Here is a 19,081-nt window from a genome sequence, read left to right on the forward strand (position 1 = left end):
AGTGGACACTGACCTCTCAGTGGTGTCTCCTGAGGAACTGCCTTTAACACCCGTTAAGGGTAGTTCGCTTACATCTGACGCGCGTTGTCCTATAAGAATGATAAGAATATTCTAATATACAACAAGTAAAAAGTCGTTAAGTTCTTTTTTAAAAGGAATAACTAGTATGCTTTAATGTCCGCAATTTTAGGTGCAAACATTGTTCGACAACGGATACCCCAAATGCCTAAATTTTCTAATCTAAAAAATATGTTCAACCAGGTGAATTTTTGATGGAACAGTTCTTTAACTGCTGGGAACCGGGTAGTTTCGTCAAGCAGTGTAGCTAAAACCCTCAAAATACAGAAAATCGGGAGGTGCCGTTGTATGGGGGATATACCAAAAAAAGGGGTAAACCAAACCTATATTGACGGTTTTTAGTGAAGAAATTTCGTGGCCACTGAAGACCTCAAATTTTAGTTCGGTTTACAATTTTAGCTAAAATCGCCAAAATACTGAAAATCAGTAGGTACCATTATGTGGAAGCTATATCAAAACATGGACGTATGTTGACGATTGTTAGTGAAGACGTGTCGTGACCACTGAGAACTTCAAATGTCAAATTACAGCTAGTTTGGTTTTAAAGTTTAGCAAAAATCCTCAAAGTACCGAAAATCGGGAAGTACCGTTATATGGTATCAAAACATGGTCCTATGTTGAAGACATTTGGTGGAGAAGTGTCGTGACCACAGTGAACCTCAAATGTCAAACTGCAGCTAGTTCGGTTAAAATTTGAAAGTAAAATCCTCATAATACCCTAAATCTGGAGGTACCGTCATATGTTGTATCAACAAAATGAGCCTGTGTTGAGGATATTTGTTGGAAAAGTTTCGTGACTACAGAGAACCTCAAACGTCAAATTACAGATAGTTCGGTTAAAAATTGTTGCTAAAATCCACAAAATAACGAAAATCGGGGGAGGGCTATACCAAAACATGGACCAATGTTCAATATTTTTGAAATATAAGTTTTGTGGTCACTAGGAACTCTAAATATCAATTTATTGCCAATAAATTATAGCCAATTCGGTCTAAAAATGTGACTAAAAACATGAAAATAACTGAAAACATGAAAACATCGAACTTGACCTGCCTGCAAATTTCAACTCCTATCCAGGACGGACGGAAGGACATGCATGGATCGACTCAGAATTGTACCCTGATCAAGAATATATATACTTTATAGGGTTGAAAATGATACCCAAAATCGGGAGAGGGGTATACCAAACCATGGACCAATGTCCACAATTTTTTATACCCTCAGCATTTATGCTAACGAGGGTATATACACTTTCATACGGGCAAAATGTGCCTCATCGAAATAATGGTTTTAGGGCCCAAGTATGTTTGGACGAAATGCGTTTCAGACAATTTGGAGTTGATTTAGCCACGTCCGTCCGTCTGTCTGTCTGGCTGGCTGGTGCGCTGGATAACTCTCGAACGGAGCAACCGATTCGGTTCAAAATTTGGCTTTCATAATATTTTGCCCAAACTTAGTTTAAGTTCGAAGATGGGTTATATCGGTCCACTCCTTCCGCTACCTCCCCCACAAAAGTTCGAAAATTTTCGGAAAATTTGTGCGCACGATAACTATTAAAGGGAGTAACCGATTTGGCCCACACTATGTACATCGTGAAAGTTCTACCAGACTTAGATGAAGTTTACATATTAACGCAATCGGTCCACTCCTTCGGGTACCTCTCACACAAAATTTCGGAAAAGTTCAGTTTAGGACCTGCCCTCGAATCGCTTTGATTTTTGTTGTAGCAACTTGTATTCGCTGTCCCTTATACGATGGTACAAGTTTTATAAGGGGCAAGTCCATACTTCCTGAGAAAATAGCCTGAAAGGTGCAAAAAATCCCTATAACACCGTGTGTAGTGGTTGGAGCGCAAGATAAATCTCGAACGGATCTGCCATTTCGGTCCAAAATTCGTAATATTTTGTCCAAACATAGTTTAAGTTCGAAGATAAACCATGTCGGTCCACTCCTTCAGGTACCTCCGTCACAAAATTTCAAAAATCTTCGGAAAAATATGCGCACGATAACTCTTGAAGGGAGTGAGTGATGTAATCCAACTCTGCACATCCTAATATATCTGCCAGATATAGATCAGGTTCGAATATGGACTATATTTGTGCACTCCTTTGGGTACCTCCCACACAAAATTTCGGATAAGTTCACTTTAAGACTTTTTTTTAATTAATTCTCTTTCGAGTTGAGCTGTTAGGCCTTTAGAGATACATTGAAAAATTAGGAGTCTACCGAAGTCCCACGCATCCAACCATTACACTACGTTTCACGGGTGGTAAATCCGATCTTCAGGTGTATTAGCATGTTGTTTTTGTGGCAGACGAAGGCAAAGCTTGGTAACTGGTATATATATCGAACTTCATTAGATAAATGTATATGCGAAATTATGTCAGTTAATTGAAACTCCAAACTTTTCCTATAGTCCTGCTTGGTAATCCCATTTTCAATGTTCACAAATACTATGGTAAGTTTTATTCCTACATCATTAGTAATTGCTCTTCTATATCAGAAGATTTTTATTTTTTGATCATCAATTATTGTCTACTAAAGTTTTGACAAGTTGATGGTGGCTTAGAACGCTAAGACGCCGGCAACCTTGACACTCAGTTGTCGGAGACCCAGGTTCGAATCCCAGCCTGGCTCATGCTGAAATTATTTTTTTATTTTTGCCTTATTAAGGCGAAGGCCATTTATAGTGATATTTAATTAATTCTCTTTCGAGTTGAGCTGTTAGGCCTTTAGAGATACATTGAAAAATTAGGAGTCTACCGAAGTCCCACGCATCCAACCATTACACTACGTTTCACGGGTGGTAAATCCGATCTTCAGGTGTATTAGGATGTTGTTTTTGTGGCAGACGAAGGCAAAGCTTGGTAACTGGTATATATATCGAACTTCATTAGATAAATGTATATGCGAAATTATGTCAGTTAATTGAAACTTTGATTTTTGTTGAAGCGATTTGTATTCGCTACCTCCATTACGACGGTAAAAGGTTTTTCAGGAGCAGGTCCATATTTCTTGGGAAAACATCCCGAAAGGTGTAAAAAGCCCTATGTCACCATATGTGGCTCTCGAACTGTTCTACCGATTTGGTGCAACATTTGGTCTTCGTCATATTTTATCCAAACTTAGTTTCATGGGGCAATACCGGTCCCCAACTTCATGTACTTCTCCCCAATATTTAAAAAAGTCACTAAAATGTTAGGACGATATCACTTGAATGGTGCAACCAATTTGGTCCAAACTTTGGATCTCCTAATATATTGTCAACATTTAGTTTAACTTCTAAAATGGCCCATATCGGTCCTCCTAAGGGTAGCTCCCCCAAAAAGGTTCAACATTTGTGTTAATTCCTAATCCACATTTTTGTCGGCAAGTTCAAATGTTGAAAAAGGGCCACAAAATTCTGAAGAGACGCTAAATATATTCTATCTGTCCGTAGATGAAAGTTTCAATTCACATTGGCTGAGGTTATACCTCTGTCGACAAAGCCGATTGACACTTTTTTACTTGTTAAATATAAGTTTTGTGGTCACTAGGAGCCCTATATATCAAATTATAGCCAATTCGGTCAAAAAATGTGACTAAAAACGTCAAAATACCAGAAATCGGCTGGTGCCGTTATATGTGGGCTAAACCAAAACGGGGACCGATATAGCCCATCATCGAACTTGACCTGCCTGTAAATTGCAAATTTCAACTCCTATCCCGGACGGACGGAAGGACATGCATAGATCGACTCAGAATTGTACCCTGATCAAGAATATATATATATATATATATACTTTATAGGGTTGAAAATGATACCCAAAATCGGGGGAGAGGTATACCAAACCATGGACCAATGCCCACAATTTTTTAAATATACGTTTTGTGGTGACTAGGAACCCTAAATATCAAATTATAGCCAATTCGCTCTAAAAATGTGACGAAAAACGTCAAAATACCAGAAATCGGATGGTACCGCTATATGTGGGCTATACAAAAACGTGGACCGATATAGCCCATCATCGAACTCGACCATTTTTGTGTATGCTAGAGTAAGTTACACAGACGGAAGGACGGACATGCATAGATCGACATAGAATTTTACCCTGATCAAGAATATATTTACTTTATAGGGTTGCAAATGGTTATTTCAATGCGTTATAAACGGAAAACAAACTTAATATACCCTCCATACTATGGTGAAGGTATAAAAAGAGGAAGGAAAAAAACCTTAAAGTTGACGACTTTTTAAGGACCATGATCTGCGAATCTGCACCTGAAATGGCCGGACTCTTAAAAGAGTAGTAAAAACTTATATTATCGCCTTTAGTTTTAGTCTCATGTGGCTTCCAATTTTTTTCTGGGGAGTTCCTCTAAACTCCCTAAAATTATTTCTTCTCATGGGAACACTTTCAATCAAATCAATGTTTTACGTTTAGATATATGTCTAACCCCCATTATTATAAGTCTACTTTTGTTATAATTTGGATTTACCGAACATATTTATAGCGTTCCGGTTAACATAATGTTAAAAGTGATGATTGAATTTCAAGGAGGAGCTTCTTGGCATTAACTTTCAATGTAAAAATTATATTTTTAATGCCTCCAAATTGGTTTATTTTGCGTTTTCAAATCCATCAGATAGTAAAAGAACACATATAATAATGGCCCTAAGTTGTATTAGTTACTCGAATTTAATTTTATATATTTATAATTTCAAGTTAAATTATATGCGTACTTAAAACTCCCCCATGTACCACGCATTACATTGCAATTGAATGTACTCGCATGTAATGTGAGAGCAAAAGTAATGTGTAACCCAATAATGTGCATTTGTTTTTTTATTTAATCAATACGTCAACAAACACAAAAATAACAATAACGATTCCCAGCAGCCCATAGTGGCCATTTATACAATGACATTCATTTTATGGTTTACTGACTTCTTATTCGTCTTTTGCGACAGTTGTTATTCTCTCTTGAAGCACTGGTGATTGTTATTTCATTTGTGTCTCATGTTGTGGTTCCAATGAGTGTGTGTGTGCACTGTCCGCAAGCTTTGGTGTTTGCCCCAGAGCCTGATAGTCAATAATTCTTAAATCAGTAGAAAACTCAATACCCGCAGGATTTTATTACTGGTGAAAAGTACTCGTTTTATATGAACCATAAAGTAAATGGACGCACAATGACATTTGTTGGTATGTATGCATGTATCTGTATGTATTGACACATAAAGATTTTTTAGAAAATAAAAGAAAATGCTTTTACAATGTTTGTCATGAATACACAATTTACAAAAAAATGTGTGTTTAAGATTTAAACGTTAATGCATTTTATATTTTCTCAATAGAATTATATAGCATATTCTTTTTGCACAGGAGTATGAGTAATCTAGAGTTCTACTTTTCAACTTCCTATTTTATTAAATGTAGTTTGCAAATACAATTGATACCTAACATTTATTCTTATTTTAAAACTCTCGGCATCCCACACCTTACCACAAATTCTATTCTTATCAATAAAAACAAGAATATCCCATACATATCTAAAATATTTATGTTCGTTTAAGTATCTTCGGACATGAAAATCCCAGTTTTTTATGGCCAAATGAATTTTATGTTGCCATAAAAAAGTGAAATCTGCATTCCTTTCGTTTCATATCATTAAACACAAACTGGTAGGAAATTTCTCTAAGATTTTTATTGTGATTATTGTGTAATAAAAATTGTTGATTCAATCAAATTCTAAATATTCTATCATAAAGTACGTTAGAGACGCAATGTTTTTGAGTAGCAGCATAACATGGATTTTTTGCATGCGGAGTACATGCTTCTCTGTAAGAAAAAAAGATGTATTGACAAGGTTAGCTCGGCAATAAAATATTTATTGTGTCACAAATTTTATTTTGGGGCATATCAGTGCCACAGTAACCAATGAACGGCTCTGAACCATTTTAAAAATGTCCATGACATGTATTTGTCTTTCTCTCTGCCACCCTAAAAGCTAACTTTAACATTAGCTCAACAATTCAAGTCATAGAAATAATTTAACTTATTTTTAGGTGACACACAGCTTTTCAGAATGATATTACCGGACAAAACTCAAATTTGTTGTATTTGCAGATTTATGAAATTTGTATGTATGTATATTAGGGTTATACATTTTCTGAATTTTTTGCAAATATCAAAAATACCACCACCTAGCCATGAAGAGCATAGACAAATATTAAGAAATGCCTTATCACTTAAACCTTATCGTTAAAAAAGTTGCCACACCTATTGCATACATGTTTAGAAAACTTAGTCGGTGCGGGAACCTATTTCACCGAAACGAACTAAAACACGCGTTTTCGTTATCTGCTTAATATTCCGCACATAGTACTTGCGTGGTATTTTTTTGGTTATAGGCCTAATGTATAAATAATGTCTACTGGCAAACTAGAACTTTCCAAAATTTTAACTAATTTTACCGAAGAAAGATATGGTTGTCCTCTTTAAGACGCTACACATTAACTTCTTATCAATATATCTTAACAGTGGTCCAATTTCCATATAAAAAGTTAATAACGTATCAGTTGGTTTTGTCGACAGCTATATACCCTCATCATGTGACTTAATGTTTCTCCAAAAAGCACTGCGAGTAGAGTAATGAGGATGGTTCAAAATCCATTAAAAAACTCAAATTACAAGTCATATAGTAATTAAAAGTATCAAATTACATATCTTAAGTAAACAAATGGGGTAAAAAGGGTCGCAGACTCATTTATAAAGTAAACAAACAGCATACCATGAGATGGGGTGACCGTGGGAAATTCTTGGAATTCCTTATGCTGGGGGAAGCATGTCCACTATCAACGTGGGTGGCTTCGTTTGTCCGTCCGTCTGTCCGTAAGCATGCTGAATCGTGTCCATGATCAATGTGGGTGGCTTCGTTTGTCCGTCCGTCTGTCTGTTAATTGATCTAATTATGAAGCATTGACCATTGTTGAGGCATTGTGTTTATTGTATGTTTGTGTGTATGTCGTTTGGTTCTTTTGCTTTGAAATGGATCAGCAGTCACAACAGCTAAAGTACATGGGTGGCTACTGTGTGTTTGTATGTATGTCGTTTGGTTCCTTTTGCTTTGGATTGGATCAGCATCCACGATAGCTTCATTATATGTTTGTGTGTATGTCGTTTGGTTCTTTTGCTTTACTTTAAGTCAGAGGACAAGTGTACTGAGTATTTACTGAGTGTTTGAATATGAATTCGATCGATCTTCTCGATTTGTTTATTATTATTATTCGATGAAGGCGACAATGTCTTTAATATTTAATTGAAGGGTAGATTGAATTTTTGGTTGCTTCAAATTGATCTTGTCAATGGATTTGGATATGAATGCAAATATGATTGGGAGAGTTAAGGGGGAAAGGGGAACCAATGTGTACAAATGAGAAATCGATGACCATTGTTGAGGCATAGCGCTTGTGGTGGTACACTGGAAAAATATGTATGCATGTGTAACCGTGGGAAATTCTTGGAATTCCGTCCGTCCGTCCGCGTGACCGTGGGAACTTTTTTGGAATTCCGTTTGTCCGTCCGTCTGCTGACCGTGGGAACTTTTGGAATTCCGTTTGTCCGTCCGTCTGTCCGTGGGCATGCTTAATCGTGTCCATGATCAATGGTCCTGTTTGTCCCTCCTTTTGTCAGTTCATTGATCTAATTTCCTAATGTTATGAAATAAATGACGTCATCAGTTGGGTTTAAATAAAAAATGAATGAAACTGTACTCAAAAAGAATTTCTTTGAGTGCATAAATCGAAACAATCCAAATGAATTCATTTGGATCTTTTCGATTTTTTTATTTCAGAAGTCAAGTAAAGAATTAGCAAAAACTTGAATATTGGATTGAAGGGATGGTTTGGGATATTAAAGCATATGTGGGTGCGTGTGTATGTTTGATTCTTTGCAGTTATGAGGAATGTATTGACATTAAGTTCTAGCAATTTGTTATGAGTAAGAGGTTGAAAGGGGAAGCAAGCATCGAATGCTTTAAGATTAGCTAGAGCATTAACCATATGTTTGTATGAATATTGCCCTTCGATTGAAGCAGTGACCATTGTTGAGGCAATCAGTTTATATATATGTTTGTGTGTATGCAGTATGATTCCTTTGCTTTGCATTGGATCAGCAGCCACGAACGCTTTATTTTATGTTTGTGTGTATGTCGTTTGGTTCTTTTTCCATTCCTTTTAATCAGCAGGCGTAATTGTCGCCTTTAACGAAAGCAAAAGGCGACAAGTGCCTGGGGCTATCTGCTGTGTTTGAATATGAATTCGATTCTCTTCTCGATTTGTTTGTTATTGTTTGATCTTAATATTTAATTGAAGGATGGATTGAATTTTTGGTTGCTTCAAATTGATCTTGTCAATGGATTTGGATATGAATGCAAATATGATTAGGGAAGTTAAGGGGGAAAGGGGAACCAATGTGTACAAATGAGAAATCGATGACCATTGTTGAGGTATAGCGTTTGTATGTACGTCAGTCCAGCTTCCTTTAAATTTATGCTGTGTATGTTTGCATTAAACCAAAAGGAGGAATCATTGAACTTTCATTCAGTATTACACAATATCGGATTTGTTTTGATTAAATGTTATGAATCTGGGTTATTGGACCACACAACGTCTGATTCTTTGAACACTGTATGTATGTATATACATATATGCATATATTTTGTCGTCTTGAACTTGAAAAGGAATATATTTTTAATATAGCAAATGCTGAGCATATTTAATGTAAACAAATAAAGTGTTTAAAAGCGAAGGAAGTTTTAGAAAAATTATTCAGTTTCTAAAAATTATCGTACGTGTATCTCATCATCTTAAAAGTACAAAATATGTCAGTGCCAGTTTCAAAGGACGATTCAATCTTCCGTTTGCAACAACAGCATTTACTCCAGGACAGCATCGGTGACGCATACTTAAGTAGAGTAATGGAGAACTATGAATTTACATCCATGTTGCGGAACAATTTTTTAAACGATATTGCTGGAGATCAATACTGCATACATGTAATTATGAGTTACGAGTTAGAAATTTTGAGAAAGGGTCTCCCGGAGAAGCCTAAAATCCTGAAGGTAGAGGAATTGCCGACTGTATCACCATTGATTTTAAGCGATATTGACAGCTATATAAAAGAACATCTAAACGCACTTCTAAACATAGCTTGTAGAGTAGAGGATAACAATATAAATAGCTTTTTAATAAAGTTTTTAAACACTTATAAATAAAATCAATTTCGAAAATAAGTATAATCTCTTCTTTTTTTTAATGGGGGGAAGGTTGGGTTGGGTGGAAGGGTTGCGAAATCCATGTTTAATCGTGTTACAATTTTAGTATAAAAAGCCCATACTTTTAAATACGATTCACAGCTTAAACGTTATTAACAAAAGTAGGAAGCATTGTTCTGCGACCATTCGATTGAAGCAATGATCATTGTTGAGGCATTATTATGTATGACCATCAACTTGATGTTGTTATATGTTTACATTAAAACAAAAGGAGGAATCATTGAACTTTCATTCAGTATTACTCAATATCCAATTTGTTATTATTATGGATTATTGGACCTTTTTTAAAGATATGAAATGCGGCTGGAACATCAAATAGAAGCAAAAGTATGCTTCAACTTGACCTTGAAATAACATTTGAAAATATGCTTATGTTGCTTTTCATCACAACATCTAAATGTCACCCCATTTCTCTGCAATTTAATACACAAATTATGAAAAACATAAATCTCACTCTTCATTAAAATTTTCGATCTATAAATGCACACCTATATTATAATAATTTTATTAGTCAGAAACATACTTTCAAACTGTTACAATATGGATTCTCAATATATACTTCCTGAAATCTTCAAGGAAAGCACATTAAGGGAGTCGAAGGATATCGAAGCAGACAAATATTTGTTAAGAATAACGGATGAAATTCAGGCGGAATTCTATATAACACATGGTTTGAAAACGGACAGAAACAGAATCCTTAAGCTTTTAAAAAGGTTGGAGAAAATCACAAATGCCAATAATAATTGAACTTAAATGATTATTAATAAATAAGAAACAAACAAATATATTTGTTGCATATTTTTTGGGGGAAGAGAATGCAATGGTTTATGTATAATTGTCATCTTCTAATCTAAAATTTTGTCCCTGTGTTTAGAGAAAATGTGATAACACTATACACAGTTACTATTTCGTGCCACAGCTCGCTTTTCGCTTCAACAAATTCTTATTATAGCTCACCCTATCCCTAATTTGGTTCAACAGCTCTCTCTTAGAGTTAAACAGCTTCATATTATAACTTAAGAGCTCCCTAATCTTATTCAACAGTTTCGTACTCAACCCTCTTCACTTAAGATCGAACCTCTTAATACAAGGAGCACATTTTGATAGTTATCAAACATACCATTTGCTTCAAATTTTTGAAAGTTAAAAAAAGCAAACAAATAAATATTAGTGTACCTCACTCAAATTGAAAATTCGAAGGAAAAGAAACTTTAACAATGCCATCTAGGGGTTGAGCTATCGATACCTAAATTATTACGAAGATATTATAAATGCTGACTTGTGTACATAACTGTACCATATTACTCATTAAAACAAAAAAAAAAAATGAAATAAAAAACAATGATATTCAGAAGACCATAGATAGCATTTATTATATAAAACCCTATATGCATGTATATATAGTTTTGTCGTCTTGGACAGTCATTTCTTTTGATGTATTCCTTTTATATTTAATATAAACATTAAAACTCTATAAAAGTTGAGTTAGACTCGGAAACTATATTCAGTTTTCAAAATTCCTTTAATGGAGTGAGACATTTCTTCAAGAAAAGTAAGAAAACTAAAAATGGTCAATAATATCAACGGAGAGATTGGAGTTGAGTTCGAGAATGATGCAGAGTTCGAAAAGATTTGTTGCAATATGTTAGACCATTACGAGGCAACACAAAATACACCACAACAAATTGAATTATTTGAAATGGACTATGAGTTCGAGGCTGCTTGCGTAAAAGCTGTAAATGAATTCGAGGCAAAGTATAATGAGTCTCTGCGAGTGGAAACCGATGCTGAAGGAAAGGAGAACGAAACCCGAACAAACCAATCTTTGGAGAATTCAGAAGAAGATTATCCGTATATACCAGAAGCACAAAACGTATGGGCATTGGATGAAAACGATCCATGGTTTATAGTTTAGCCGACGACACTCAAGCTTTTGATATGTATATTAGAGGTGCCTATAGCACCACTCTTTGTTTACTTCTGCATTTGTTTCTTCTTGAAAAATGTTGACATTTAAATAAATGAATAATATTGTTTGTCTACAAAAATATATCTTTATTCTGGGATAATAAACAATAGAAAAGGTGAATACACATCTGTGGGACTGTAAGTTTTAATAATCTACTACTGTTAATCATGCAATTATGACCGTCTAAGGAAAGTTATAAAATATTAAAGATTGAACAAATGTATAAGCTGTTGAGTTGGGTTCGGGTTAGGTTGGTTTCAGGTTAGGTTGGCTTGGGTTCCGGTTAGGTTGGGTTCGGGTTAGGTTGGGTTCGCGTTAGGTTGGGTTTGGGTTAGGTTGGGTTCGGGTTAGGTTAGGTTCGGGTTTGGTTGGGTTCGGGTTATGTTAGGTTCGGGTTAGGTTGGGTTCGGGTTAGGTTGGGTTCGGGTTAGGTTGGATTCAGGTTAGGTTGGGCTTAGATCAAGGGATACACTATTTATATTGTGACAATGTCCCACATTTAACAGTAGAACTCTAACTATGGACGAAGAAATGTTGAAACGATTGGTTCAATGCCGCAATGTTTTGAAAAGAAAATTTCAAAACATCAAAAGGGGAGAACAAGCAAGAACAACGCAATTGGAAAATACCTTCAAACCTATAACAGAAGAGTTAAACAAATTAGTTAAAACAACAAGTGAGAATGCATCCAAATACATTCCTAAAACAGAAAATATACCCGAGTATGGGAAATCATCGTTTTCCAGTATCAAGAGATATAAGGAAGATTTTAAAAACGAAATCACTGCAAACGATGAAGAGTACAAAGAAGATAATAATCAAGATGAGTCAAGCAACGATGAGGGTGGAGAAGAATCTTTTTATTCTGATCATGATGATTATGATTATGAAAACAATCTTCTTCAATTGAAAATCAATAATAATCTGGACACTGTATACGGTCCACATACAGATGTTAATGGGGAATGGAAATTTGGTGATAAACCTTTACATATAAATAATGAGAAAATTGTCGTAGGAAACCAGAATTGGGCGCTCACACCAGGCTTATTTGAACTTCTATTTCATCAAAAACCCAAAAACTACGATGAATCAGAGTTGGAGATATATAAGAAAATTTTACTCAACTCCAATGCACATAAAGTAAACTACAGCCATAATGAACGTGTAAAATCTAACAAAGGATATAAATACACCAATATAATAAAGAAGATAATCGATGGTACTCACACTGGTAAAGGCCTAATGAGTGTAAATTCCGAAAAACCTCAATATGTATATTGGAACGATCCCAATGTGCTTGTTGAACGACTAAAGCGGTTGGTGGAATCAAATCAAAGTGGAAAATATGACCACACAAATGAGATGGTCTCTATAATTGAAGAACTACGAGAGGCAGATATTATATATTAATTATTCAAATGTATACACTGCGATTACGAAATAAATGCAATCTATGGTCTTCTGAATATCATTGTTTTTTATTTCATTTTTTTTGTTTTAATGAGTAATATGGTACAGTTATGTACACAAGTCAGCAATTATAACATCTTCGTAATAATTTAGGTATCGATAGCTCAACCCCTAGATGGCATTGTTTAAGTTTCTTTTCCTTCGAATTTTCAATTTGAGTGAGGTACACTAATATTTATTTGTTTGCTTTTTTTAACTTTCAAAAATTTGAAGCAAATGGTATGTTTGATAACTATCAAAATGTGCTCCTTGTATTAAGAGGTTCGATCTTAAGTGAAGAGGGTTGAGTACGAAACTGTTGAATAAGATTAGGGAGCTCTTAAGTTATAATATGAAGCTGTTTAACTCTAAGAGAGAGCTGTTGAACCAAATTAGGGATAGGGTGAGCTATAATAAGAATTTGTTGAAGCGAAAAGCGAGCTGTGGCACGAAATAGTAACTGTGTATAGTGTTATCACATTTTCTCTAAACACAGGGACAAAATTTTAGATTAGAAGATGACAATTATACATAAACCATTGCATTCTCTTCCCCCAAAAAATATGCAACAAATATATTTGTTTGTTTCTTATTTATTAATAATCATTTAAGTTCAATTATTATTGGCATTTGTGATTTTCTCCAACCTTTTTAAAAGCTTAAGGATTCTGTTTCTGTCCGTTTTCAAACCATGTGTTATATAGAATTCCGCCTGAATTTCATCCGTTATTCTTAACAAATATTTGTCTGCTTCGATATCCTTCGACTCCCTTAATGTGCTTTCCTTGAAGATTTCAGGAAGTATATATTGAGAATCCATATTGTAACAGTTTGAAAGTATGTTTCTGACTAATAAAATTATTATAATATAGGTGTGCATTTATAGATCGAAAATTTTAATGAAGAGTGAGATTTATGTTTTTCATAATTTGTGTATTAAATTGCAGAGAAATGGGGTGACATTTAGATGTTGTGATGAAAAGCAACATAAGCATATTTTCAAATGTTATTTCAAGGTCAAGTTGAAGCATACTTTTGCTTCTATTTGATGTTCCAGCCGCATTTCATATCTTTAAAAAAGGTCCAATAATCCATAATAATAACAAATTGGATATTGAGTAATACTGAATGAAAGTTCAATGATTCCTCCTTTTGTTTTAATGTAAACATATAACAACATCAAGTTGATGGTCATACATAATAATGCCTCAACAATGATCATTGCTTCAATCGAATGGTCGCAGAACAATGCTTCCTACTTTTGTTAATAACGTTTAAGCTGTGAATCGTATTTAAAAGTATGGGCTTTTTATACTAAAATTGTAACACGATTAAACATGGATTTCGCAACCCTTCCACCCAACCCAACCTTCCCCCCATTAAAAAAAAGAAGAGATTATACTTATTTTCGAAATTGATTTTATTTATAAGTGTTTAAAAACTTTATTAAAAAGCTATTTATATTGTTATCCTCTACTCTACAAGCTATGTTTAGAAGTGCGTTTAGATGTTCTTTTATATAGCTGTCAATATCGCTTAAAATCAATGGTGATACAGTCGGCAATTCCTCTACCTTCAGGATTTTAGGCTTCTCCGGGAGACCCTTTCTCAAAATTTCTAACTCGTAACTCATAATTACATGTATGCAGTATTGATCTCCAGCAATATCGTTTAAAAAATTGTTCCGCAACATGGATGTAAATTCATAGTTCTCCATTACTCTACTTAAGTATGCGTCACCGATGCTGTCCTGGAGTAAATGCTGTTGTTGCAAACGGAAGATTGAATCGTCCTTTGAAACTGGCACTGACATATTTTGTACTTTTAAGATGATGAGATACACGTACGATAATTTTTAGAAACTGAATAATTTTTCTAAAACTTCCTTCGCTTTTAAACACTTTATTTGTTTACATTAAATATGCTCAGCATTTGCTATATTAAAAATATATTCCTTTTCAAGTTCAAGACGACAAAATATATGCATATATGTATATACATACATACAGTGTTCAAAGAATCAGACGTTGTGTGGTCCAATAACCCAGATTCATAACATTTAATCAAAACAAATCCGATATTGTGTAATACTGAATGAAAGTTCAATGATTCCTCCTTTTGGTTTAATGCAAACATACACAGCATAAATTTAAAGGAAGCTGGACTGACGTACATACAAACGCTATACCTCAACAATGGTCATCGATTTCTCATTTGTACACATTGGTTCCCCTTTCCCCCTTAACTTCCCTAATCATATTTGCATTCATATCCAAATCCATTGACAAGATCAATTTGAAGCAACCAAAAATTCAATCCATCCTTCAATTAAATATTAAGATCAAACAATAACAAACAAATCGAGAAGAGAATCGAATTCATATTCAAACACAGCAGATAGCCCCAGGCACTTGTCGCCTTTTGCTTTCGTTAAAGGCGACAATTACGCCTGCTGATTAAAAGGAATGGAAAAAGAACCAAACGACATACACACAAACATAAAATAAAGCGTTCGTGGCTGCTGATCCAATGCAAAGCAAAGGAATCATACTGCATACACACAAACATATATATAAACTGATTGCCTCAACAATGGTCACTGCTTCAATCGAAGGGCAATATTCATACAAACATATGGTTAATGCTCTAGCTAATCTTAAAGCATTCGATGCTTGCTTCCCCTTTCAACCTCTTACTCATAACAAATTGCTAGAACTTAATGTCAATACATTCCTCATAACTGCAAAGAATCAAACATACACACGCACCCACATATGCTTTAATATCCCAAACCATCCCTTCAATCCAATATTCAAGTTTTTGCTAATTCTTTACTTGACTTCTGAAATAAAAAAATCGAAAAGATCCAAATGAATTCATTTGGATTGTTTCGATTTATGCACTCAAAGAAATTCTTTTTGAGTACAGTTTCATTCATTTTTTATTTAAACCCAACTGATGACGTCATTTATTTCATAACATTAGGAAATTAGATCAATGAACTGACAAAAGGAGGGACAAACAGGACCATTGATCATGGACACGATTAAGCATGCCCACGGACAGACGGACGGACAAACGGAATTCCAAAAGTTCCCACGGTCAGCAGACGGACGGACAAACGGAATTCCAAAAAAGTTCCCACGGTCACGCGGACGGACGGACGGAATTCCAAGAATTTCCCACGGTTACACATGCATACATATTTTTCCAGTGTACCACCACAAGCGCTATGCCTCAACAATGGTCATCGATTTCTCATTTGTACACATTGGTTCCCCTTTCCCCCTTAACTCTCCCAATCATATTTGCATTCATATCCAAATCCATTGACAAGATCAATTTGAAGCAACCAAAAATTCAATCTACCCTTCAATTAAATATTAAAGACATTGTCGCCTTCATCGAATAATAATAATAAACAAATCGAGAAGATCGATCGAATTCATATTCAAACACTCAGTAAATACTCAGTACACTTGTCCTCTGACTTAAAGTAAAGCAAAAGAACCAAACGACATACACACAAACATATAATGAAGCTATCGTGGATGCTGATCCAATCCAAAGCAAAAGGAACCAAACGACATACATACAAACACACAGTAGCCACCCATGTACTTTAGCTGTTGTGACTGCTGATCCATTTCAAAGCAAAAGAACCAAACGACATACACACAAACATACAATAAACACAATGCCTCAACAATGGTCAATGCTTCATAATTAGATCAATTAACAGACAGACGGACGGACAAACGAAGCCACCCACATTGATCATGGACACGATTCAGCATGCTTACGGACAGACGGACGGACAAACGAAGCCACCCACGTTGATAGTGGACATGCTTCCCCCCAGCATAAGGAATTCCAAGAATTTCCCACGGTCACCCCATTTGTTTACTTAAGATATGTAATATGATACTTTTAATTACTATATGACTTGTAATTTGAGTTTTTTAATTGGTTCTGAATCCTTTCCTATATTCTACTACTGCGTGATCTATCCGATATAAAAATTAAAATTTGTGCGCGGGAAGTTACCGGAAGAAGTGGACCCATATAGACCATCTTTGCATTTGACATAAGTTTGGAAGAAAGATTACGATGTACAATGATTGGACCAAATGGAGGATTCCCTTTTAATATCCATTGTTGGTGGCCGTTGGGTTTTTACACCTTTAGAGTAATTATCGCAGTCAGTAAGGACTTACCCCCGATAAAATTATACTGCCGTAATAGGAACCGAGATCTACTTGCTTTAACCCTCCGTCGGACACCTGTGTCTGGCCATGCCTTTTTTATTTTTATTTGCATAGCATTCACACGGATGCAGTCGCAAATGGTTTTTGAGAACATTTCTTACCTATCGCAGCTGAGGAGCTTTAGCTGCCACGACAAGCCTGAGTAGTTTTGGCTCGAGTACGCTCGGGATGGTGCAGCCGTCTGAGTTCCTATAAGAACAAGTAAAAAATTATCAGTCGACTTTGCTGACAGAGATATACCCTCAGCCTGTGTGGATTGAAATACTTTTATTTTCCCAAAAAAACTTTTGTATTTAGGGGGGATTTTAAAATTTTTGGCGTATGAACCGACAAAAGTATGGATAAGATTAGAGCTCAAAAATTTGCGGGGATATCTATAGATAGGCTTTTTTATATTTTTTATCACACTAGCCTACGAAAAACATAATATCGCTGTAAACAGGGCCACTAGGAAAATCTTCGGAAAAAATGTCCAAACGATCCTCCAACAGATCCTTAACCACACAAAAATTTTGAACATTTCTTTGGGTGGCACCACAAGGATAGGGCCCAAATTTGAACATAAATTAAGTTTCAACAATATTTAAAGATCCAAAGTTTGGACCAAATTGGTTGCTACGTCTATGAGAAATCGGTCGTACCATTTTAGCGAATATTTTCGAATTTGTGTGGGCGAGGTACCGGAAAGAGTGGACCTATAAGCACCATCTTCGAATTTCATCTTATATTCGAAGAAATATTTCAATATCGAAAGTGTGGACGAACGCAGTATTCGGTTCGAGCTCTCCAGCCACTATATATGGTGCCATAGAGGTTTTTTACAACTTTCGGTCTGTTTTCTCGAGGAGTATGGACTTGCCCCTGAAAAAACTTTTACTATCGTAATTGAGGCAGCGAATGCAAGTTAAATCAAAGTGATTCGGGAGCAGGTCTTGAAGTGAATTTATCCACAATTTTGTGTATTCGAACCTGATGTATATCTGGTAGATATATTAGCATGTGTAAAGTATAGACCAAATTGGTCACTCCCATCAAGAGTTATCGTGCGCAAAATTTTTCCGAACATTTCGATGAGGCAAATTTGGCCCGTATGAAAGTGTATATACCCTAGTTAGCATAAATGCTGAGGGTATAAACAATTTCGATCGAACGAAGAAAGCGAACGACTTCTGTAAGAGTTTCGTTCCACCCAAAGCTCACAATAGAACTGTCAATCTTTCAATAGACGAACTATCGTTTTGATCGCTGTCGAAATGCTGTGTTAATGTCGAACTTCAAGTCCTCTTTATTTTAAATAATTGGCGTCACATAACCCAAAAAAACTGTTTTGGTAGCCGACTTAAAGTTTGCTTTAGCACAATAAACAAAACGATAGTTCGACTATCGATAGTTTGTCAGCTTTTGCCCAGAATTTTCAGACGAGTTAATAAAAAGCCTCGATAAAGCTTGAAAATCATAGTGAGTCAACACCCTCACCAATATGAACTTCAAGCACTTCTGTCGTAAAGTTTGTGGCTTTCTTCACAAGCTCGGAGCTGCTAACCCTCCCCCTTCAAAACCATCTGTGAAAGCATAAGTCATTGCTTCTCATATAATAAAACTATTAACAGCCGATTAAGACAAACTATTTTAACGCAAGATCAACCTCGAAGTTAAAAACATATTGTAACCGGGTATTATTATTTTTTTTTTTTGAGTGCTTGAAGGCTTTCCGTCGCATAAATTTATGCCGCCTTCAACTGGCCACACCAATTATATCTAGAATGTCACAGGATGAGGAAAACCTCAGTATCTTTCATCAATTTGACATCAGTCTACGACACAGTCTGGAAGAAGGGTGTGTTATTAAAACTAAGGAAAAAATCTCCTGAACTATAGCTCCACAGTTAAATGTCATGGCCGATAGTAGCAGAATTCCCACCACAAACTACCTCAAAATTCTGGGGGTTACATTCGACAGCATGTTTGCGTCATCCGCTCATTAATCAACTATATGTGG

General features: G+C 35.4%; 1 protein-coding gene across 1 annotated transcript in view; it reads right to left on the bottom strand.

Annotated features, from left to right (window-relative positions):
* Octbeta2R (Octopamine beta2 receptor) overlaps positions 1–19,081 on the bottom strand; it is a 653,741-nt gene that overhangs the window by 218,550 nt on the left and 416,110 nt on the right. The window contains exon 5 of the mRNA XM_073961606.1: positions 17,184–17,271. The gene's annotated coding sequence lies outside the window, so the exon portion shown is untranslated. The remainder of the gene's footprint in view (positions 1–17,183; positions 17,272–19,081) is intronic.

This window comes from Musca autumnalis, unplaced genomic scaffold (assembly GCF_047663935.1).
Source record: "Musca autumnalis isolate F117 unplaced genomic scaffold, ASM4766393v1 scaffold_1, whole genome shotgun sequence".
Lineage (NCBI taxonomy): Eukaryota > Metazoa > Arthropoda > Insecta > Diptera > Muscidae > Musca > Musca autumnalis.